At 35.1% G+C, this 14,998-nt stretch overlaps 1 protein-coding gene across 8 annotated transcripts in view; it reads left to right on the forward strand.

Moving 5' to 3' along the window:
- The window catches only part of CALCRL (calcitonin receptor like receptor), a 104,772-nt gene that overhangs the window by 18,820 nt on the left and 70,954 nt on the right, over window positions 1-14,998 (forward strand). For 4 of the 8 annotated variants that reach the window (XM_032638390.1, XM_032638383.1, XM_032638384.1 and 1 more), the window contains exon 2: window positions 733-800. The exons of the other annotated variants lie outside the window; for them this stretch is intronic. The gene's annotated coding sequence lies outside the window, so the exon portion shown is untranslated. The remainder of the gene's footprint in view (window positions 1-732; window positions 801-14,998) is intronic. 8 annotated transcript variants of the gene reach the window in all.

A 14,998-nucleotide genomic window follows, 5' to 3' on the forward strand; every position in this document is an offset into this window, starting at 1 on the left:
GTTTAAGGAGAGTTAAATCTCATTACTGACATGGTCTAGCCTCTGGCTTCCTCTTTGACAAGACCTGTGTCACTCTTTCCCCCTCATTCACTCCAGTTTGATCATGTTGGCTCTCTTTATGTACTTTGAACTAGCCATGTCATTTCCTTCTCAGAACCATTGACCAAGCCACCATTTCTTCTGGGAACAACCTTTCACCTGAACATTTCAGGGCATTCACGTCTCCCTAGTGCTAAGATCTTGAACAACAGGGACCATCCTCCATGTTTGTGCTCCTTAAAATACTCATTCTTAAGAAATAAGGTCCAAGAACAAAGTTCCTGATTACTTTCAGGTCAGCATGGTGGCAACCTAAATGTGCCTGAAACAATGCCTCCCAACTTCCCATTAAAATGAGACATTTAAAATACATATGTTTGTGATTTTAAAAAAAACACTAGGGCTTCCCTGTTGGCACAGTGGTTGAGTGTCTGCCGATGCAGGGGACGCGGGTTCGTGCCCCGGTCCGGGAGGATCCCACATGCCGCGGAGCGGCTGGGCCCGTGAGCCATGGCCGCTGAGCCTGCGCGTCCGGAGCTCCGCAACGGGAGAGGCCACAGCATTGAGAGGCCCGCGTACCGCAAAAAACAAAACAAACAAAAAAACCCACACTAGTATATAACTTTAAGTTATGTAAAATCCCACTATCCACTAATAATACCAAATTCACAGGAATGTTCTCTTGTTATCCAGGGTCCTATGATGATACACCAGCCACTTGTGCTACCACCTGTCAAAACTATGGATGGCCCTACCTTCAGGTATTGAGTATGAATATATTACAAAAGAACATTCATGACTTGATGAAAGTAACATGTTGAAATTCCAATGAAATTGAGGATAATATGAACATGTTAACAATCATAAGAAAGATTTCACAGAATGATACATAACTCCAAATAACTTCTGAATCAAGGAAAACTTTGAAAGGCAATCTAACAAAATACAGGCTTAGGGACATCTGTCAGACTTACAAAGTCATTTCCTTGGGACCTTTGGGTATGAACTTATCACCCATGTATTTTTTCCCTTGGCCAGAGGACTAGGAATGTTAAATTAATACGAACAGTTCTTAAAGATTTATTAATATTAACAATTTGGTAGTATTAGCCACAAACATCACACAAACACAAACACACACACGTATATAGTGTCTATGGCTAATCTTATTTTAACTATAACTATGTTTCTATATATACATATGTAAAAAACAAATTATGTTTCCTGTATAAAATAATAGGGCTAGGTTGCTCTTTTGAACTAAATTCCTTTCCTCTGTAGAGTTCTTTGTTTTCTGATCCACATAGTCACTATTATATTCTTAAAAATGTCTGTAAACCTTTCCCATAATTGGAATGTAAAAAGATATCATTTATAAATAAGGGAACAGGAAAATGGGGGGTTAGCTGAATTAAAGATTTAAGTTGCTCTAGATACTATTTTTAGAACTCCCTGGCAAAGCAGTTTCAATTTCAATCCTGGGCATTAATTTCAAGCTTCAGGGGCATTGGTGCCTCCAAAAAGATTACTGTTGCAGACAGATGTGTCTTATTTATATTTAGTATTATAGTTCCATATCAGATAAGATATTATGTGATTATTATTACACCTCACATCCTCCTTCCTGACAAAATTAAAGTAGCTTTCCTGTCCTTACTTATTTTTAGACTGTGAAGTATTTAACAATTCAGTCACGCATCGTCCCAATAAACTATAATAGCATTAATGAAAAATAAAGGCTACTGAATTACTTTACTTTAAATTCAAAGCTGAGTGACATAATTCCTTCTTCTGATTTTAAATTCCCAAGTCATTCTGCTGGACCCAAAAATAGACCCTCTATAATTATTCTTTGTCCCACAGCATGTCTTTGGGAACTCATCATTGTTGTTCTATCCTTTTTATGTGTCAGCTTCCTTTGCACATTGCATCTCATATGACTCACTGTTCCTTAGAGCATGGTTTGAATGCTCAAAATGCCTACTTATATCTGACAGCTGGATTTTTCTTCCTGAACCTTTTTATGTGAAGTGGTGCCAGATCAATTGTTAAAGCCCCAATTTTGCTTATTGAAGACATATAAGAAAGAGCAGAAAATGGAAAAAGAGTCACTTACTAGGCAAAAACTGATTTTGACTTCCAGTGTCTGTTAGTACCAGTCATCTTCATATGGAAATTAAGAGGATTACCCTTTTTTTTTTCTAAGTGTCTTTCCACCTTATAAATTCTAACATATATTGGATAGTTTGAAGGAGATAAATTGGAAGTGGCTTGAAAATGAAAGGTCCAAATTTAAGCTGCATTCTCTTCGTTAAATTGATTTCTGACTTGCAGAGTATTGGTAAGATTTTTTGTGAGACACTAATAGGCCTAATGGTAATTTTTAAAATTTTATTTCTAACAAGTAGAGTTTAAGGTGGATATATATTTAAATTCTAGCAAGAAAGAGGTTGAAAAAATGATCTCTGGGGAGATTAAAAAATATAACTGAGAAACAGGACTGTGGTTTGCTATCATATTAGTTTGACTCACATGTGGTTTAATTTTAACCTAAAAAAGAAGCACAGAAATGAGACTTAGGAAAGAGAACTCCTAGTCTTACCTTAGCTCATCTACCTCTACTGTGGGATATGAGGCACATCACTAAACTCTCCTGAACTCCCACCTTCCAAATCTGTAAAATAAGCAGGTTATACTGTGAGACCTTCAGGTCTATTCCAGCTCTGAGATTCTGGATCCTCTAACTGTAACTACTCTGAATTAAAGACAGGAGCTGGAAATAAAATATCAGCTGAAGTTTTTTGTAACAAATACTTGATTTGTAATAGCTCAATTCCTCTAACTTCGAATATTTTTGCTTTGCTTTATTTACATAATCATTCAGTAGACTCTGAAATTTGACAAATGGGTAAGAGATGATAAAGAGGAAAAAACAAAGAGAATATCTCTGGCTAGACTGAATTTTGGCAATAGAAGGATCCATTTCTATTTATCACTAACATATTATATTCTTATTGAAAATTCTCTTTGACTCCAATATAGTAAAACTATTAACTTTTAAATTTATAATAATTTAAAGGTCCATTTTTACATTTAAATCTTAAACCAACTGAAACTGAATCTCAGATATAAACTTTTTCCCAAAATTGATGGACAGTTGTAGCAACATGTTTTATTAAACAACTCATCCTTCTTATTACTGATTTGAAACATAACTAAATTGTTCTATTTACTAAATTATATTAACAAAATTATTTTGGATTCTAGAGTACATTTGTCTAATGGTTGTTTGTTATTTGTTTAGCTGACCTTTAAAATTATTTATTATCTTGATTGCATTACATTTACACATTATTTGGGGATTTCGTGTTAGTTTTCTTCAATCCAAGACCATAGCATATAAGTCCCCAAGTTGTCAGTGCTTTGGTTCCTACATCTCATCTGGTAAGGCAGTAAGGGTACCCAAGGAGCAAGGGGGCCACGGGTGTGTAATATGAGATACTGGCCACTGAGGGCTGGTCTGGTGTGTAGCAAATCTCTCCTTCTAGCTAAGCTTTTGACTTATGCATGTCACATAAATAGACTGGAGTTTGGCTGTCCCATCCGTAAAATAGGAGATTAAACTAAATCTGAGAAAAAGAAAAAAAAAACCAGAAAGTTGCTCTAAAGAAACTCTAAGATCCTCCTTAATTCTAACTCTTCCCAGGCACTGTGGCTCATGGTTTTATCTCTATCTCCAAAGGGTACATTTTACATTCTGTCTTTTGTCCTTTAATTTGACATGTCTGTCTTTCTTGTCCCCGAGCTACAATACAGAGGCATCTGTAAAGAGCTATTTTAAACCTCTTTGTAGTACATCTTTTAATGCCTGTAAACTCAATAAGTACGTTTACAAATTATATTAAAATGCTCCCTGGAAATTATACCTTTACTGTTTAAACTATGTTTATAGATCAACTTCATGCATGATTGTCTTACTGTCCCTTGAAAAATTTATAGCACACTATCTTATTGCTCAGAGTAAAAACAGGTAAACTAAGAGATATCAGTATTCTAGAAGGCATAATTAATGACCTGTTACAAAAAGTAGGTATAAAAATATATAACATATATATATTTTTTAAAAACTGGAATCCTTTTGAATATTTAAAAAAATTATTTTTAAACGATTTTAAAGGTTACACTCCATTTACACATATTTTTAAACATAATTCTTTAAAGAGTCAAAAGATGCAATATTCTAACAGCTAGAATGTCCAAAAAATACCTATTCTCATCTTTCTGTGTAATGAGCCATGTTTCCAATAAAAATCATTCAAAAAAATTATGGATTCAACAAAATGAGTTTAGCACAACTGATGAGGAACATTTGCTATATATACCTGTCATTCATGTTAACTTACATATCTCACATGCAAAATAAAGCATGAACCTAAGTATAACACACCACCTCAATAATTCAGTATTATTACTGATCCAGTGACTTGGGGTTCTCATTTTCAGTGCCAAAAATGTCTACTAATATTCTTTTGAATCTCTAAGAGATTTCCGTATTATTATGCATCCTATAAATGGTGGTATTCTTTACAAATACACTTCTCTGAAACCACCTTGCTAACTTACTTTCAGTACGCGGGCCTCTCACTGTTGTGGCCTCTCCCGTTGCGAAGCACAGGTTCCGGACACGCAGGCTCAGCGACCATGGGCCACGGGCCCAGCTGATCCGCGGCATGTGGAATCTTCCCAGACCGGGGCATGAACCCGTGTCCCCTGCATCGGCAGGCGGACTCTCAACCACTGCGCCACCAGGGAAGCCCTGCTAACTTACTTTTAATCAGACTGCCTTTTAGTGCATAAAGTTGTTCTACTTTGCATTGATCCCTGAAATAGTCCTTTCTTTGACATCTATAAAAAATTCCATACACTAAATTGTTTTTGAGCATAGTAGACTTCACTGCAGATTTTCATATGAAAGATTCAGGAGAGATTCACAGATTAGCAATGCAAACAATTTCAAATCAAGTGGTAGACATCACCATTTAAAAAGGTCACTTGGAGAGTGGTATGGACATATATAAACTACCAAATGTAAAATAGATAGCTAGTGGGAAGCAGCCGCATAGCACAGGGAGATCAGCTCAGCGCTTTGTGTCCATCTAGAGGGGATGGATAGGGAGGGTGGGAGGGAGACGCAAGAGGGAGGAGATATGGGGATATAGGTTATGTATAGCTGATTCACTTTGTTATACAGGAGAAACTAACACACCATTATAAAGCAATTGTACTCCAATACAGATGTTAAAAAAATAAAAAGGTCACTTGGTTCTTCCAATATTTTATCTATTGCCAGCCTCTTTCCATCTCTCTGGATCCACGCTCTTCTTCTTTATCACTCATTTTCCTTCTTCCCTTTTAGGACTGAAAATAATACATTTTCTAATCTTGAAGCATGAAGAGGAGATTTCTGCTTCTTATATTTGAGCAACTACTAACATTTATGGCCATGTAGCTGTTCTATCCCATGTTACTTTTGATGTATTTTACAAAAAAAATATAATTCCTTCTATAAGAAGAATTCTGGTGTCAATGTTAATGATCATTATTTAATAAGTTATGGTAACAATTTGTTAATAATGACAATTATTTAATATTTAATTTAATAAGTAAAAATAAGTTGTCATTGAAGTTTAACGGGAACCATGTTATATGTAGCATAGACACTATAAACTTTCATACATTTATTTACTTATCATTTGTCCTTTTCACATTTGCTTTACATTAAGTTACAATTTGTCTGATTCATTTTTCTCACTACAGTGCCCAGCATAATAGTTCTCAAATGCAATGCATTTTTATTTTTGGTAGAATTGAATTTCTTCATTTAATATGTCTTACACTTTAAACCAGTGATCTACAAACTGGGGTATGCATACCCCTAAGGAGTAGGCAGAAACAGCTTGTTTTACAGAAACCAATTTCCAGATTCTTAACCTTCATTTGAACTCCATCCTAGAACTGATCTGCCACAGAAAATTACTAAGGTCTAAGCTTCAGGCCACTTCTCACTTTTTCTTTCACAGTGCTCCTTTTACTTCTTTACACACACACACACACATACACACATACACTATTTCACCCTTCTGAGCCTTACTACAAAGCATTTCTGCAGGATGTAACAATCTCCTAGGGCATAAATGAGGGGACAGGGATGATGGATACACTGATGTTTGCCAAGCCTTCTTTAAAAGGACACATGACTTTCCCACTTTCTTCATCTCATTAATGATGTATTTCTAATAAAATTTTACTTTATGTGTTTAAAAATTATGTATCAAAATTTATAATAAATTTATTATGTTTTCATCTAGAGTATAAACTCTAGAGCCAAACTGGTTCAAATCCTGAATCAAACAATTTTTTTAATTATCTGGAGAAGTTAATAAACGTACTTGTGCCTCAATTTCCTCAAAGGTAAACCTGGGATAAACAGTACCTACTTTATATGTTTTAATAATGTGATCATATAGTCTGAAAAGGTAAATATTATTTTTTCATGTATTATAATATAAAGTAGCATATCATCTATTATGTATCATTGGTGTTTCCAGACTTGGTGGCCACTCTGTACATGAACTGATGGAAGTAGAGGCAGAAGTATATAGTGCTTAGGTCATGGCTTGAAATTGAGTAAGCCTTCCAAAAGTTTTAGCTACTGTTATCATCATTGTTATTAGTATTATTATTTCTAATAAAAATTGTAATGGTAATGCAATTGGGAAGGATTTTTAAAACATTCATTCAGATAGGATTTTTTTTTTAATGAAATTTCAACCTAGGTATACATATTTTGTTGTATAAAAGATTTTGAGCAGAGAAGACTTCATTGAAAATTTTGCTAGGAAAAGATTTAGGAGAGGTTTGCATAGTAGCCATGCAAACACTTCAAAGGAAAAGGAAGATATTGCAACATTATAGTTTTTAAATGTCACCTGCTCACTCAGTGATCTATTTCTACATCCCTCCATCTTTCCTGCTCCTCTCTGTCTTTACTCCTTCTATTTCTGTATTATGCTTTTTCCTGCTCTCTTTCAATGTGGTTATTTAAAAGAATTTGAAAAATAAAAATATAGTTCAGTAGAATAAAATTCTATCAGGGAAAGATGGATAGTGGAGTAGAATATGATGTCAATGAGATTAAGAAATGAAGTAAAATTTCCAACTGTCAAGAAGAGAGCATTCATTTCTCTACAAATGATTGCGTAGGTATTAAATTGTTGTTGCATTTACATTTCTTTGAAAAAGAATACTATAACAGTCATAGTTTAAAATGTCATCATTTAAAATGTGCCCAAAATTATGTTTTGCAAATGATCTAGTAACTTAAATGAGTGAAGTTTTTAAAAAAATTACTTTATAGGGGCTTCCCTGGTGGCGCAGTGGTTGAGAGTCCGCCTGCCGATGCAGGGGACGCAGGTTCGTGCCCCAGTCCGGGAAGATCCCACATGCCGCGGAGCGGCTGGGCCCGTGAGCCATGGCCGCTGAGCCTGCGCGTCTGGAGCCTGTGCTCTGCAACGGGAGAGGCCACAGCCACAACAGTGAGAGGCCCGCGTACCGCAAAAAAAAAAAAAAAAAAAAAAGTTTAAAAAATTACTTTATAAATAGTGTCAACAGAAAAGTTAGAACACTGCACTAGATTGGCATGTTTAATTCATCTTTGCATTCCCTCTTCCATGGAAAGTACACTTAAAATAAGTTTATTAATAAATATGAACATAGCATTTTTATCATGAAAATAGGATGAGTTATAATATCATACCTTTCATTGTACCATGGATCTGTAACCAAAACAACTAACTTTATGTTCTTGACTTAATTACAGGAGGATGTATTGGATCTGGGATAAGGTGACTAGGTACTACACATATCACATGGAAATGAGCTCTTGCTGCTGTTATTAGTAAGAAAATAAATATAAGGCTTTGCAAGCAGTGGGTTGGAAGATACCATAAGGGCTTCTCTTTTGTTGTTAAGGATAATAAATTATAAGGAGGTTAAGAAAGGTCCTTTGCAACTGGAGCTTATAGCTCTATGTGTAATAATTTATATTTGTAACTTATGATTAACAAATAACTTACTTTTATTTTTTGATAATGGAGTTTTATTTTTGATAATGAAGAACATTATAATTTGCAAAAACATAAGAGGTTGTCATTAGATGTGGGAAAACTCCACAGTTTTTTTCCAAGATGCATTGACCCATATAAAAAGCAATCACGGGCTTCCCTGGTGGCACAGTGGCTGAGAGTCCGCCTGCCGATGCAGGGGACACGGGTTCATGCCCCGGTCCGGGAAGATCCCACATGCCGCGGAGCGGCTGGGCCCGTGAGCCATGGCCGCTGAGCCTGCACGTCCGGAGCCTGTGCTCCACAACGGGAGAGGCCACAACAGTGAGAGGCCCGCGTACCGCCAAAAAAAAAAAAAAAAAAGCAATCAGTTGAACAAAGAGTACTTATATTGAAAGGGTTTTTTATCATATTTGAAAAGCTTGTTTAATGGGATAGACCCATACTTATGATTAAGAATCAGACCCTTCAGCCAAATCTCAGCCAGAGTCCATTAGACTCCAGATTAATTCTAACAGTCATTAGGGTGTGGATTTACCCTCTGTAGGAAAACCGTGCATTAAAAAAAAAAAGCACCTCTCTCCCCCCACAGAAAACCTTGTCTGTTTCACTTAGATATTTTATTATTTTTTCATTTGTCTTTCACCCTATCTCCCAGGCCTTCCTTAAGCTTCCTTTCAAAGCAAACTATTTACCTTTCTATGGAATAGATCAATTTTGACAAAATTTTCCCTCTTCCCCAATTATGCAGAACCGAACATGAACACAACAAAGTGAAATTATCAATCAGCCTATGCCACAATTCACTTATACATGTCAGGGTCATAATTTTGCTAGTTTTTAACTTTGAGACAGTTCTTCCTAAACTGCCCATATTTATAACGTTCCTAGATTATCTAACTTTCTGTCTGTGTTAATCCATCAGTCACAATATACTTATAAATGGCCAGATGGGCAAGCCTTTCCACTTTTTGGCTTATTCCATTAATGTATAGAGTCTTGCTAATAAATTTAATGATATTTATACATCTACTAGTTATTGAAAATAAATGAAAACACATTTACATTTATTGACTCCTGTTTAAGTGACCACATTTCTACCTAAAGTAGTGGAGAAATGCCTAGGACCTAGGAAGAATAAAGGGTGTGGCATATGAGGAAACCACAGTCATTTACTGTATTTTACAGGAAGTTCCTGCTGTGACTAAAAGTTCTTTGCTCTCTCAGACTGCTGTAGATATAAGACAAAGAGAAACGCAACACAGATAATTATAGCTTTTAATATGCTGAATGTGAAGCATTTCTACCAATGAGAAACAGATCCTGGATTTAAAGGAAACGAATGCTATGATTCAATGAGCCTGGCAAATATACCTGGCAACAATAACACAAGACAGATGCACTATTACTGTTTTAGGTTGTTTTAGAGAAATCAAAACCTCCAGATGAAAGTCCAACACTTCTCTGTCAAATGTTTTGTCTGTATGACACCAAATATCACCTTAAGTGAGAGAAATTTGAGTAACCGGTAACTGTCAACTGCCAATGGTAAAAATTACCTCATTGGGCATATCCACATCTTTTAAATAAAATTTGGCTATTGTTAATTAGGCTTTAAGCAAGAGACCTCCTATCTAGAGAGAAAAAATTATGGCCATGCTGAACTTATTATTTATTTTCTCACACATAGAGTAAACTTGTTTTTCACATTTACTATAAAATTAGTAACAAACTCTAACTTCAAATCATTTGGGATTCCATTTTTAGAGTGTACTAATCTTAGTTACATATTTCCTGAAAAATTTATTATTGTGTATTTATTCTCAATTTTTTCCAAAGCTTTTGGACATTTAATAAGGGATCCAGAAAACAGTGCTGTGACACAAAGATTGCCATATTACTGGAAACATTAATGCATGCATACACATAAAATCAGAAAATACTTTAGAATGAATTTTACTATCATAAGAGTAAGTTTTCTGAATCATAGCAGACCTTAGAATTCATCTTTCAGCCAAGTCATAAACATATACCTCAACAATATCCTATTAAGATAGTTTCTGTGTTTTCTTTACTGTGGGAAAAAGACATTGAATGCTTTTATAAATTCTCAGATTCTACTTGGTATTTCATAGACTATTTGGTGGAAATTATACATGAATACACACAAACATACATACATACATACGTGTAACTTGAAACACATTAGCGGAAATTCAGATGCATTCTGAGAAAAAAATACATGCAATGAAAATAAAGAGAAAGAGGTGTGTTTGTTTACAAAGACATACTAAATTAAAAAGAATAAGGCGATATTTTTGGTTCACACTTTGTAGTGGCTGGTTTGGAAAGTTATATCTTTGTAGCCAGAACAATTCTTCTATTATACTCTATTCTTAATGTCTGTTAGTTTCTATTATTGTCTTTGAAGGTTAACTGCGTCTTTAAAAATTTTTAGTAGTGAACAGGGAGGAGTTATTTTTTCTCTTACAAGTCCCACCTAAATACTGTTTTGTAAACTGTAATTTCTATTCTCTCTATTACAGCTCTATTGCTTGGAAGTCTTTGGTGCCATTTCCAGGTACAGAGCTTTAAAAAGCCCTATATTCAATCTTCTAATACATTAGCTTCATAGCTTTGTAGGACTAGATGGATCCTTACAGTTTTTTGAGACAACCCCACATTTTTGAAATGAAAAACTGAGAATCAGGTAAATAAAAAGACTGATTAAAAGAAACAAAATAGTAATCTGTTGTCACCAACAGAATTAGTATCCACTTTACTTCAGTACACTTATACCGACTATTCTATAAAATGCCCACAAACTACCTAATCATGTCCCTTAAAAGTTATCTATAAGCAACACTCCACTCTTCACACAAATTTAATTTCCCCCCGTATTCTTCTGGACATTTTCTTATATGTTTCCCTTGGAACTTAACAAAGCATTCTCTGATATTGACTCTAAGATCATCACTATTATTGACAGATTTGATAAGTCCTCTTTCATGATGCCCTAAAACAAATTGTCACATACGGTTAAATCTGGACTTCAAAAAACTACCCCATTTTTGGATTCATGTCCTATCCATTGTCCATTGAATTGTCAAGTTATTTTCTAACTGGGATCACATAATATGCTGATGTATCTTAAATTTCAGGTAGTTGTTGCCACAGAATCTCTCATGCAGTTTCAGTTCAAACCCTGATCAAATAAGCAGCGTGACTGATATTACTATTTTTAAAAATTTGGCCCTATCAAATAACTTTCTGAAATTGCTCTCCATATCCTGACATGATGAGGGTACCACTCAGTTAACAGAGGGCATTCACATGTGCTTAGAGACTTTGTAACCACTGTCTATATGAGGTCTCTCAACTGCCATTTTATTTTATTTTTCTCTCTTTATGTAGCAAGTTGGACCTATTTAGCCCCAGGGCCTTAAGAAATTATTATGCAATTAGTATTTATGTTGAAAAAATACATATTATATTACACAAGATAAAGCTGGACTTGATAGCAGGAGCATCAAGCTGACTTCAAACACTGGTGAAGTAGACAAAAACAAAGATAAAGCACACACTGTTCACTAAATGTAACTCTTTTGAGTCATTGGTTTTTAAATCTGCCTGAACCCATATGTAAATACATTAGTCTAAAAATACTAATTTTCAAGTGAAATCTCAGTAATAAAGATCACTTGATCACTTGTGGGTATAGTTAGGTGTTCACACTTTATATTGAGGATGTTATTAGCTCATTTCACAGGATTTTGCATACCTGGGATAAGTTCTCAGAGACAGCATAGAGTACCCAAAGGGATTTGAGTTAGGAGACATGTTTCTAGTCTCTCCTTTGCCTCAGACCTGTTGCGTGAATGTGATCACGACACTTCACTTCTTTGGTATTTTGTCCTCATCTATAAAGTAAATTTTTGTACCAAATTGATTTTATTTATATTGTGAAAAAGTGATATTTAATCATGCAATGCATACACTAAATAATAAACATGCAATGCATATACTTCCAAAAGTCATGTTGTATACTGTTTTTCTAATTCTGAAAAAGAGATCCCTTCTGGAGTCAGAAAGATCTCAAGTCTTATGTGATTGCTTATAGAATGAGCAATTTCTAGGTAGAAATTACATAACATTATTTAATATGGTCCATTTTTCCCTGAAGTATACTTTAATGCTCTTAATATAAGCAGAGAAACAAAATTGAATGTAAAAGAATGGTGAGGTTCATTCATTTTAATATCCTTCCTCTCGGATCTAGCATGATGGTGGGCACCTAGTAAGGGATTATTCCATAAACATTGGTCTTTCAGTGATAATTTTGCTCTGTGGGAGAACATGTGCTTCACATAAACTTTAAAATACTGCTGATAAATATCTGCATAGCCAGTGACTATTTGAGGGAGTGAAATACATCAGGGTCCAGAGAAAGTTCTGGTTAAGAGTATATGTTTAGAAGTCAGAGTCACAGTCTGGAATCCTAGCTGTTCACTGCATTAGTGAGATGACTTTGAGTTTCCTTGTCTGGAAAAATAAAAGAGAGAGTGTAATAATTTGTTACTCTTAGAATTAAATATGGTAGCATGCTTACAGTGGCTTGGACAGTGCTTATCACACAGTAAACACTCAGTAAATGGTAGCTATTACTATTTAAATTATCCTGTAATTCTGATTTCAATTGTTGCAAATAACAACAAATTAAGACTTGATTTATAATGATTTATTTCCTACTATCTACTTTTGATCTTTTGCTAATAGATTTCTGAATGTTACCTCAAGGAATTTCTAACAATTTCTGCTCTCCCTTTATTAGTTAGTGGAACTAGGATGTGATGCTTAGTCCAAATACCCCTCCTTTTCCCCACTTCCTCCTTTTCCCCTACCAGCATCTATATGCTTGAAATAATATGCAGGGAACTTTGAATGTTGCTGAAGAAAGAAAGAGGGTGTTGTTTTGTTCTGTTTTATGGGACCTAACCTACGATGATGAGGACGTAAAACTCAGAGGGTGGCATGGCACCTATGCTTTACTGGGCATGAATTGGGTGGAGCTGCTAGGGAACTAAAGATGAAGGAAACGTTTTCATGAGAGTATTAGTAAAACTCTGGATAGATCCCAGGTGTCAACACAGCAGACGGTAATATTAAAGACCATTTTCTACCAGTTCTGCACAGAACACAACAGGTCTCTGGCCCCAAGAGTTGAAGGCTTTGAGAGCATCAGGAGATAGGGCCTTTGTGCTATCATTTTCAGGATGAAGCAGTAAGAAATATCAAGAGTAAAGTCACTTCCAGTGATTTCTAAGGACAGAGGGCATAGAATAAAGAGGTCAGAGTTCTAGACAAAGTAGGGTGTGTGTTGGCCCTACGAAAGAGACTGGCCTATGAAGCACTTCCTTAGAGATTTCAAGAGTTATGTGGGACTTTGCAGGGTGCTGGAGGTCACATGTTCTAAGGCGCAGACAAAATTAGAAATTTGGGGGTTATTGATGATACGACTTGGTATCCAGAGGCTTCTGCAGTCAAACAAGATTCCAGTCACAAGAATAATTATGGAAAAGTTTATTTAGATATAAATTAAGATAAATATTTAACTAGTATGGAGCCAAGAGTAGATTTCAAAGTGTCTGAATTTATGAAAATTGTAAGTGAACTATGGGATTACCCAGCTGATTTAAGGTACCTTGGGCTTTTACATGAGTCACCTGGCAATAAGGAGGTATGTGATATTTCCTAGCAAAGTTATTTTCAGATGGGAAAAAATGAATATAGCTACTTCCACATGGGAGGTCCTGCTACTGATCTATGTAACCCTAAGGATTAATCTATTCATGGTTTAGATAGTTCTACCTAAGAAAGGTAACATGTAAATTCTTGTAAGTCAGCATTCACAGATACCCTCCCTCTAATGTGTTCAGAGGAAATTCTCAAATGGCTTTAAAACCCTTAATCCTTTCTCAAAACCCATGCAAAGCATTCAATATCCTGATATCTTAAGTATACTTAAAATAAACTTCTAGACATGTATTGTTACTGTATTTATGTGTAACTAATCTGAGAGTGGATACTAGAGATTGTCTTTCTTTCATTTTCCTTTCTGAACACTAGCCTTTCCCCACACCTCCACTCTCTTGTATCACTTATACGTATATTTCAAAATGCTTCTTTCTTTTTACTCAAGATACCACTCAAACATATGTACTCCTGAAATGTAAACTCACATTATCTCCTGCCAAGTTCAGATTCCAAATTAAGTTGCCTGAGGCCCTTAATGATTTGGTTTCCTCTAGCCAGTATTTGACAAGAATTCGTATCTGCTTTCAATGTATCCTTTTAATAGATTTAAACTTATTTTTTAGCCTGCCCTGAGTTTTATTTGTGGCTGTAGGCAAATAGGTGAAACTTGGCAAAGAATCATGCTCTACAATGATCTTCACCATAGGGACAGCTGCCTCTCCCTACTGGTCCAATTCTTTCCTTTTAAAAAATTTCAAAAGAAGAAATATAATTATGACCATTAGCCTATTTGAGCTGTACCTTCAACCAGTTTCATTGCGATGTCATTTTTATACTTTGAAAAAACAGTGGTTCATTAAAGAACAGATTTTTCCAAGATACGCATTACGAACAGTAAAATGCATTATAAATTCATGAAAGAAATTTCATCTCTTCCAGAATTAGTTCATTAAATGATTCTTTTAATCAGACTGGTTCTTGACACAAAAGACAGAAACTTTTCTCTCAAATTCATCTGGCAAAGATACAATCTTTTAAACACATGAAATATCAGCAGATTTAATTAACTTCAAGCACTATAT

This window comes from Phocoena sinus, chromosome 7, assembly GCF_008692025.1.
Source record: "Phocoena sinus isolate mPhoSin1 chromosome 7, mPhoSin1.pri, whole genome shotgun sequence".
In the NCBI taxonomy this organism is placed as follows: Eukaryota; Metazoa; Chordata; class Mammalia; order Artiodactyla; family Phocoenidae; genus Phocoena; species Phocoena sinus.